Source organism: Triticum urartu, chromosome 6A, assembly GCF_056163025.1.
Source record: "Triticum urartu cultivar PI428250 chromosome 6A, HENAU_Tu73, whole genome shotgun sequence".
NCBI classification, from domain to species: Eukaryota; Viridiplantae; Streptophyta; class Magnoliopsida; order Poales; family Poaceae; genus Triticum; species Triticum urartu.
Window position 1 is genome coordinate 60,334,601 of NC_141878.1, and position 10,298 is coordinate 60,344,898.

Here is a 10,298-nt window from a genome sequence, read left to right on the forward strand (position 1 = left end):
AGGAACTCAGCCAAAGAGAACAAGAAGTCACGAGGCTTAGACTTCAATCCAGGCCCCTCTGCTCCTCGTGCTGATGGCACATGCGAAGCTGAAACCAATCTTGTTGGGCCCTTCTACAACCTAGAAGGTCTCATCACTCATATCATGGTTCAAGGGACAGTCGTGGATGAGCCTGCAGATGACGCTGAATCTGATGAAGCGCCTGCACCGCCGAAGCCAAAGAAACTGGAGAAGCCTAAAGCTTCAATGCCTGCTCCTGCACCAAAGGTCTTACTGGCGAAGCCTCTGGCCACTGCACCTCCTGAACACAATGTGCAGTCTGAAGATTTGTCACACATCTCCAAGCCCTCGAGAGTGAAGATGCCCTTGCAACCCACCAGCCAAGAACTAACTGCTGCTGGTATTCTGTGCAATGACACCATTGATCTGTCCAGCGATGAAGATCTTGCAGATGACGCTCTTGAGCAACTGATTAAGAGCAAAGAAGAAGCAGAAATCTTCAATGATTTGCCTCTCTTTGACGTGGCAATCCTCCACAACTTCATTGATGAGTGGTTTGAAACCTCCAATCTCAGCTTTGATGATCTGCAACTTCCAATTGGCCTCAGCGTCGCTTTCACTGGCACCATTGCTTCTAAGCTAGCTCTAGCTCAGCGCATCGTTGAACTGAAGCAAAAGATCGACTATGAGAAAGCTCAGTTCAAGAAGCACATGGCCAAGCTCAGCGTGCAAGATGTGAAAAACTTCAAGATTATGCTGCACGAGCTCAAGGAAGCCTTTCTCAAGAAACGTGAAGAAGCTAAAGGGTCTTGTGAGCGCATGAAGAGTCTGGCTGACAAGTGCGTGCAAGCCTACAATGAAGCTGAGAAGCGCAAGGCTCTTGGGCATCCTAGTATCGACCCCAGAATGGCGGCCAAGCCAAAGAAGAAGAAGCCAGCTGTGGCCGAACCCGAAGCAACAAGGCAAGAAGTACATCCAATTGTCTTCCCTGCCAGTATGATAGGTTCGAAGCCTATGGTCCCCACAGTGGCTTCAGAACTAAAGAAGACAAGGGCTGCCGAGGCTGAAGCCAGAAAGAGGAAAAATCCTGAAGCTTCTGATGCCGCTCCCTCCAAGAAGAAGCGCAAAACCAAGAAAGATCGGGCTGCTCCCACAGAGCCCCTTGTTGTCGAGCCCATCTCGGTTGCTCGTCCTGCCTCTTCGCATCAAGAACGACGAATGATAGTTCATGAGCCTACTTCCACAGAGGCTCCTGAAGCTGAAGACATTTCAGCAGTTGACCCCACCGCTGCTGAAGACATTGGTCACCATGACAATGTTGAAGATGATGAAGTCCTTCCTCAGATCGAGCACCAATTGGTATCATCGCCTGTGCTCACGCACAGCGAACTCATCATCATTGGTCGTCCTCTGACGCCAACTGCTTAGGATGCATCATGGGCTGATCACCCACAAAGACAAGACACTCCAAGCTCTCCCCAACCGCAAGCTACCCCAACAGTGCAAACTGATGATGACTTTGAGGCCCCGCACGCTCCATCTCCACAAGCATCGCCCGCATTACGCAGGCTTCGCAAAGGACCAAGGCCCCAAGTCACTCCCACAATGCACGTGTCTGAATCCGAAGCCAAAATGGCTGAAGATGTTCCAGCTGCATCAGCCGATGAAGAAGAAGATGAAGAAGAAGCCCCAAGAGTTTCAAGAGTTGCTACACCCCCGCCTCACCAAGATATTGTTCTCGAGGAGAACGTGACCGACCCTCCAGCTTCTGAAGTGGAGGTTAACAACCCTGAAGTAGCCACCAACATCACTGCTGATGCCAATGACGTTGTCATGGTTGACGCCAATACGGCGCCGGAAGCCAATACGGCGCCAGAAGCCAATGAGGCACCAGAAGTCAATGCTGCAACACCTGAAGTCAATGCTGCAGCACCTGAGGTCTAAGTACCTGAAGCACATGTGGCCTCTGAAGCCCATGAAGACAATGCCAATGCCCCAGTTCCCCCTCCAAGACCTCACACAATGGAGCTGGCATTTGATCATGGTCAGCCAGTTATGGTTCGATGGCCCATTCTGACTCCTCCGCCTGCTGCTGGACCACAGTTTGAGTACCACGTCGAGCACAAGCCTCAAGTTCAAAAGCCCAAGCCAAGACTTCCACGATTCCCAGGCACTGCCACTTCACCTGGGGTCTTCAATGCAAATGGCTTCGTGGTGCATAATACCTTCTTCAACAGCTCCAAGAACCCCTATACAAGACCACGCATTTCCTCAGATCGGTTCTGGAGCTATCAGCAATGCAGCTACTATTCCTGTGTCCTATACAATCAAGGGCGCATATTTCCACATATGCGCCTTGACTCTGAAGCTATAGCTGGTCTGCCCTGCCTCGAAGAAGCATTGGACTGTTTCAGAGATGTTGGTCTGTTGCAGTTCGTCACTGACAAGGAGCACTAGAACGAAGAATTGCTGCTTCAATTATATGCCACTCTTCATATTCGAGGCTACAACAGGGATCTGAAGACTTGGGTCCTTGAGTGGATGACAGGCAATGTCCATCATGAAGCTAAAGCTCTTGATATCATTGAGCTCACAGCCCTGCCCACTCCTGGTGAATACTATGAACCAGGTTGTCAACAACACCAGAATGCCTTGGAGAGCATTTTCCAGAAGCCAGAACCCAACATGAGCCAAATGCTGAGCATGATGAAGCCTTTGCCTCAAGACGCTGAATACCCATCTGAATTCCTTGTTGAAGACCTAGAGTATCTGCCCCGCACCATTTACCATATCATTATAAAAACTCTATGGCCTGTCAAAGGACATTCATCTACAGCGAAGCTTGAAGGAGCAATGAAGACTTTGGTTTTCTATATCTTCAATGGCATAATCTTCAATGCTCAAGACTTCTTCATCAGGCAGTTGGCTGCGTCTGGCTTTGACATCTTTGGGTTGAAATTCTATGATCCATGGGTCATGCGTCTAATCAAGCGTCACTCATCTTTCAACTATCAGCCGTCTGCGCGCAATCATCTTATATTCTTGCCCGAGGTTGATCTGTCTGTTGAAGCCATTTACCCAGAGCCTGCTAAGGATCCAATCTATCTTCACAATGCTGATCACCAAAGCTTCACCCAGCCCATTGAAGGGATTCCAGCCGTTTCTCATGTTTATCCTCTGGCTGGAAACACACGTGTCCCTCGTGCTCAAACTGATGTCACTGGTAGCACCATTGCGCAAAGGCCTCAAAGACGATCTCGTGTCCTCAATGACCGAGAGCTTCTCGTCACGCTGCATCAGAAACAGGACAAACATCATGACTGGCTTAAGCGTCAGATGCAAAGCCTCTTGGTGGATGTCAACCGCATTCGCAATCTTGCCACCAAGAATGCCTTTGTCACTCATGAAACCTGTCGGAGGTCGTGGAAGAGTTTGACCCTACTTAGTGCTGAAGCTGATCTGCATGACGATGGCTTCACCGAACGCTTCAAGTTTGACTCAACTCCTCCCAGAAATGCTCACTTGCGTCAGACTCCCTCACTTGAAGACTCTGAATACTCGTCCTCAGCTGCGACCTTAAATGCCAGAGTCATCGATGACGAAGATGATGCAACTTCACCTCCTCCAAATTCAGCGCGTGTCGACACTGCACCAAGTTCCTCTGCACCACCGGATCTCACCGACGACCCTGCTGCCTCGCCTGCACCTCATGGGAACGAGCAGGCGCTCTATATCTTCAAACCTTTTTGGTCCTCACTGACAAAAGGGGGAGAAGCATATGAGTTGATAGTCTTCAAGCGGGTCTATATGGGTGGTTGATTTACTTTTTTCTACTTTTGCCAAGTGCTCACAACTCTCGTTTTCGATACATTTGGTTCTTTGAGTTGTAACACTTAAACTCGATGGTCGTCTGCTACTTATTTGCTATACTGTGATGCGATGATAAATTCCGCATGTGCGACGATAAATTCCGCACTTAGATCATTTTGCAGACGTCCATTTTTCATTATGCATGTCATTATCTTCGTTACATCATATCTTGCATAATGACTTGTCATCATAGGTTGAAGAGGATCTCCACAAGTACAACCTGCCATGTGCAATTGCACTCCAAAATCAAACTACTTATATGCACATCTTCAGGGCGAGCCCTTGCAACTTATGAAGACAATACCCTATTCTTTACAAATTCACATATTTTATTCCCCGTTGAAAACTTCAACTAGTTTGTCATCAATCACCAAAAAGGGGGAGATTGTAAGTGCATCTAGTGCCACCCCTAGTTGGTTTTGGAGTATTGACGACAAACCTAGTTGAGGGACTAATGTGTTTGTGAGAATTGCAGGATAACACAGGTAGAAGTCCCCCATTGATTCGGTTTTCCTACCAGAGATGACCCCTAAAAATGTATGAAGACATTGAAGTCAAAGGTGGTATGTGAAGACATTCACATTGAAGACTATGACAAGAGAAGACATCGCGTGAAGACTATGGAGCGCGAAGACTTAGCAGTTTCGTTGTTCTATGTTTTTCTTTGTTGAGTCATAGGAACCACCGCACTGTTAAGTGGGGTCCAAGAGAACCAGTCAGAATGACTGAAGTGATGCTTAACCAAAATCCTATGTCTTCGAGTGAAGACTATGAGAGCAAATCTTGTCCAGAGTTGGATAAGTCAGCTTTGCTTGTAGCCCAAGTAAAGTTGCCGTGTGTGTTCGAAATCTGACCGTTGGAACACGTGTCAATTCCTTAGTGATCGAGGGTCATTTCGGACAAATCAGGTCGGGTTTCCTAGTGGCTATAAATAGCTCACCCCCTACAACCATAAACGGTTGGCTGCTCAGAGTTAGTATACGGCTTTTGTTGTTTGAGAGCAACCCACCTCGAAGCCTTTGAGAGAGAATTCCTTGCGAGGATAAAGCCCTAACCACCCAGAGCCAAAGAGAGTTAGACATCACTGAAGTCTTCCTGTCTGTGTGATCTGAAGACTTATTACACTTGAGGACTGTGAATCCTCTAGCCGGTTAGGCGTCGCGTTCTGAGCATCCAAGAGTCATTGTGGATCGCCGGTGAACGAAGTCTGTGAAGGTTTGGAAGTCTACCTTGAAGACTTAACAGAGTGATTGGGCAAGGACTAGGTGTCCTTACCTCAAGGGGAATAAGGTGAAGATGCGGTCTTCTGAGTTGAATCTCAGCCTCCCTAACCATACGTACAGTTGTCACAGCAACTGGAACTGGTCCAACAAATCATTGTCTTCAACGAGTCACTGGTTTCATCCTTCCCATTCCTTTACTTACTGTTGGCCCTGGTGAAGTCATTGCATGATTGCATTATCTTTTGTCTTCATTGAGTGACTGCTTGTTCTGATTGGCTTCACTATATCTTCCTACCTGATCTTTACTGCCTAGTTGTTGTTAGTCATTGTGCTTTCACTTCATTGAATACTTGACTATGGTCTGCCTAATGTAGTCTACCTTCTGCTGCATGGTAATAGGTTTATTTCTATCGTTTGTCTTCGAAACTTCCATGTTTTGAAGACTTTCCTAAAAATCGCCTATTCACCCCCCCCCTCTAGTCGATCACTAGCACTTTCAGGACCACAGTTGGTCGTATGTCTTCTAGCAAAAGCTTCAGAGTGATGGCTCTGGCATCGGAGGCTAGGGCATGTTGGCATGAGAAACTTGTACACTCTCATGAAGAAGAATCATGTCGTAGGCATCGAGGGCGTCAAGTTCAAGAAGGATCATCTGTGTGGTGCCTGCGAAGCTGGAAAGATGACCAGGGCCAAGCAACCCTCGAAAACTATCATGACGACATATCAACCCTTTGAGCTGCTTCACATGGACTTATTTGGTCCTACTCACTACTCTACTCTTACTACCACTGCTTGCTTCTATGGCTTCGTCATTGTTGATAATTATTCAAGATATATATGGGTGCATATAATCCTCTAGAAGACTGAAGTGCAGGATGTCTTTAGACGCTTCGCCCATCGTGCCATGACGAACTATGGCATCAAGATCAAGCACATCAGAAGTGACAACGGGACAGATTTCAAGAACACAGGCATCGACACTTATCTTGATACCTTGGGTATCACTCATGAGTTCTCTGCTCCATATACACCTCAGCAGAATGGCATCGTGGAGCGCAAGAACAGAACACTCATTGAGATGGCTCGAACGATGCTTGATGAGTACAAGACTCCAAGGAAGTTCTGGCCCAAAGCCATTGATAATGCATGCCATGTAATCAACCGTGTTTATCTTCACAAGCTTCTGAAGAAGACATCCTATGAGCTCCTGACTGGTAAGAAGCCAAATGTAAGCTACTTCAGAGTATTTGGTGCTAGGTGCTGGATCAAGGATCCACATCACACTTCAAAATTTGCACCGAAAGCACATGAAGGTTTTATGCTGGGTTACGGAAAGGATTCGCACTCCTACAGAGTCTTCAACCTCTTTCACTACAAAGTGGTTGAAACTGTGGATGTGCGGTTCGATGAGACTAACGGCTCGCAAAAAGAGCACCTGCCAAATGTGCTAGATGAAGTCCCTCCTAGTGAATCAATCAAGCTTATGGGAACTGGATAAATCATACCTTCTGAGGCACAGGCTGAAGAAGAACTTGTCATTTCTGCGCCTAATCAACCTGAAGACAATGCTTAGTCTAACGCCAATGCTCAAAATGAAGACAATGATCAGCAAGAGCAAAATCTTTGTCCAGCTCATCCTCGTGTTGCAAATGAAGTACAGATTGAGAAGATAATTGATAGCATCAATGCACCTGGTCCCCCTACTCGTTCAAGAGCAACACAGCTAGCAAATTTCTATGGGCACTTTGCATTTGTCTCCATATCTGAGCCCAAGAAAGTTGATGAAGCCTTCATGGAACCTGAATGGATTCAAGCTATGCAAGAAGAGCTTCAAAAGTTCGAGCTGAACAATGTATGGGAACTGGTCAAGCGTCCTGATCCTTGCAAACAAATATCATAGGCACAAAATGGATCTATCGCAACAAACAAGATGAGCATGGTCAAGTTGTCAAAACAAGGCTCGTCTCGTTGCTCAAGGATACACTCAAGTTGAAGGGATTCACTTCGATGAAACATTTGCTCCAGTGGCTAGGCTTGAAGCCATTCGCATACTACTAGCCTATGCCAACCATCACAACATCCTTCTGTATCAAATGGATGTGAAAAGTGACTTTCTCAATGGCAAGATTGAAGAAGAAGTGTATGTTGCACAACCACCTGGCTTTGAAGATCCTGATATGGTTTACAAGCTCAACAAGGCACTGTATGGCCTCAAACAAGCCCCTCGTGCTTGGTATGACACACTGAAAGACTTCCTGAAGAGCAAAGGCTTCAAACCTGGTTCCCTAGATCCTACACTCTTCACGAAGACATATGATGGAGAGCTGTTTGTGTGCCAAATCTATGTGGATGACATTATCTTCGGTTGCACTGACAAGAGACACAGTGATGAGTATGGACACATGATGCAAGAGCAATATCAGATGTCCATGATGGGTGAGCTGAAGTTCTTCCTAGGTCTTCGAATTCATCAGCAAAGCAACGGCATCTTCATATCTCAAGAGAAATATCTCAAAGATTGCTTGAAGAAGTTTGGAATGCAAGATTGCAAAGGTTTCACAACGCCAATGCCAACCAAAAGTCATCTGAGTCCCGACACAAATGGTAAAGAGTTCGATCAAAAGGTATACCGCTCCATGATTGGTTCTTTACTTTATTTATGTGCATCTAGGCCAGATATAATGCTTAGTGTTTGCATGTGTGCCCGATTCCAAGCGGCACCAAAGGAATCGCATCAGTTAGCTGTGAAGCGAATTCTTCGATATCTGGCTTACACCCCAACACTAGGATTATGGTATCCAAAGGGCTTAGAGTTTGATCTAGTTGGATTCTCAGATGCTGATTATGCTGGTGACAAAGTTGATCGCAAGTCCACATCAGGGACATGTCACTTTCTGGGACGATCACTTGTTTGTTGGTCTTCAAAGAAGCAGAACTGTGTGTCTCTCTCCACTGTTGAATCTGAATACATTGCTGCTGGATCTTGCTGCGCTCAGCTTCTATGGATGAAGCAAACTCTCAAGGACTATGGCATCCATCTGAAGCAAGTGCCACTCTACTGCGACAATGATTGCCAACAACCCAGTTCAGCACTCGAAGAGAAAGCACATTGAAATTTGTCATCACTTTCTCAGAGATCATGTCATGAAGGAAGATATTGATATCATTCACATCAACACTGAAGAGCAATTGGCAGATATCTTCACAAAGCCCTTGGATGAGAAAAGGTTTTGCAAGTTGCGGTGTGAGATAAATATCTTAGAATCCTCAAATGTCCTATGATTGGACACTCATCCTAACACTTATGCATATTGATGACTTAGATGTGCAACACACGAAGTAATGTATATCTTCAATCAATGAAGACATACACTCTAAGTGTGAATACATTAACGTAGAATTTGACTTCGGAGGGCCACGATAATTGTGCGCCGTGTCTGGGTCTAATACTTCCTATACGGTGGGTAACGCCACCACCAAATTCTTGTTTTTAGTGTTTCATCCGGCGTGTCATTTGCAAAGTCTTTGCATTTAATTTGTCTTCAACATTACTTTGACTTCATGTTTATCTTCACAATGTTGATTTGGTCTTATTCAGATATATGCATATATTTGTGTTCTGTCCTCTACAACATTCACTTATAGCTATGTCTTCTTGCTTGAATAATTTGATCTAAGTGAATGTGATCGGACCCTAACCTCTTATATGCTTCTACCCCAAATTCTATCTATCCAAATCATATGCATTCTATTGAAACTGTCAAATGTCTTCTCTGCGTCCTTGTTAGTAGAAGATACAAAGACAAAAATTGAACCTGTTTTAAATGTTATGTCCTTATTGCCTGAAACCCGGAGAAGCCGGAACGACCACCCGACAGTCCAGGCATGTGTGGGAACATGGAACAACTTCCAATGTGTTGCATGCTTGCCACGTGTCCCTCATATGTGAACCGCCAGGGGCACCTGCGTAATTGCGCTGTGCTGTCCTTTCCTTATAAATACACATCACATCACAGTCAAAATCCTTCTCCCACCTCTCCACCTCGCGCAAACCCTAGTGCCACCTCTAGCTCTCGACGATGCCGGTGACGAAGCGCTTAGTTACCATGACCTCATCGACGTCGTCCTCATGTCGGCCGCGGACCTCGTCTCCTCCGCCGTCGCCGTAGGTGTCCTTCGTCGCCAAGTTAGGGCACGGCAGATTGAACTGCTCGGCCTCCAACTCCACTCTGTCTAGTAGTTCTTCGTGTGGTAATTAAAACTTACCTTTTACTGCCTTTTTGATCCGATAGATCCATCCTTCTCCACCAAAAGTGGTTTCTAAACCTACAAAATTGGATCTATCCTGTTCTGCATCTCATATCATGCCTAGTATATTCACTTATGCTTCACTACTAGTTAGATTCCTCACTTGTACCTATTCTTGGATTCGTACAAATCTGGAACCAACTCTCAACAAACAAGTGAATGTCTTCGCGCTATGAGGTCAATGTCTTCAAACTGATTTATCTTCAAAATCTTCTGAGAATGCATATGACCTCTTCCCCTTCCCTCGCATCTCTAATGTTGTCACAGGTACATGTCCGTGGGAGAATCCCTTGGTTCTCATAGTCTGCATTCATTTGCAGAGTTCTTACAGTGTCACATCTATTCTCCTAAAGCCAGTTCCTGTCTGACCAGTAGACGGAAGCCTTTGCAAGTTCTAAAGCCATTCAGTTTGAACTTCATGGCGGAAGAAAAGTCAACAAGAAAGGGCAGCAGACAGCGCCGTGGGGGCACATCAAAGGATTTGCCCGAAGATCCCTATGAGTTATACAAGACTGATCCTGAAGAGAGCTATGGCCAACGCAAGACTCGAATCCAATGGATTCGCAGATACTGGGCTGAACAATGGTTTCTGTACAGATTTGTGACTGTAGAGTATGCGGAGAAGAATGCCATCAAGCGACCATTGGGAGACATTCTCTTCAAAAATCTTCCACCCAGGTCCAGAACTGAAGCCATTGCTCAAATTTTCTATCCTTGCATGGTTCGTGGACCACAACCAGAGAATACTAACCCATCTTCTCTGCTATGGTGTCGTGACGACAATCTGTTCAAGCGCAACTACAAGTTTGCCAAGGATTCTGCTGTGAAGAACAAGAAAGCATTTGGACTCGACTTCAACCCTGGTCCATCTGCTCCTCGGGCTGATGGCACTCCTGA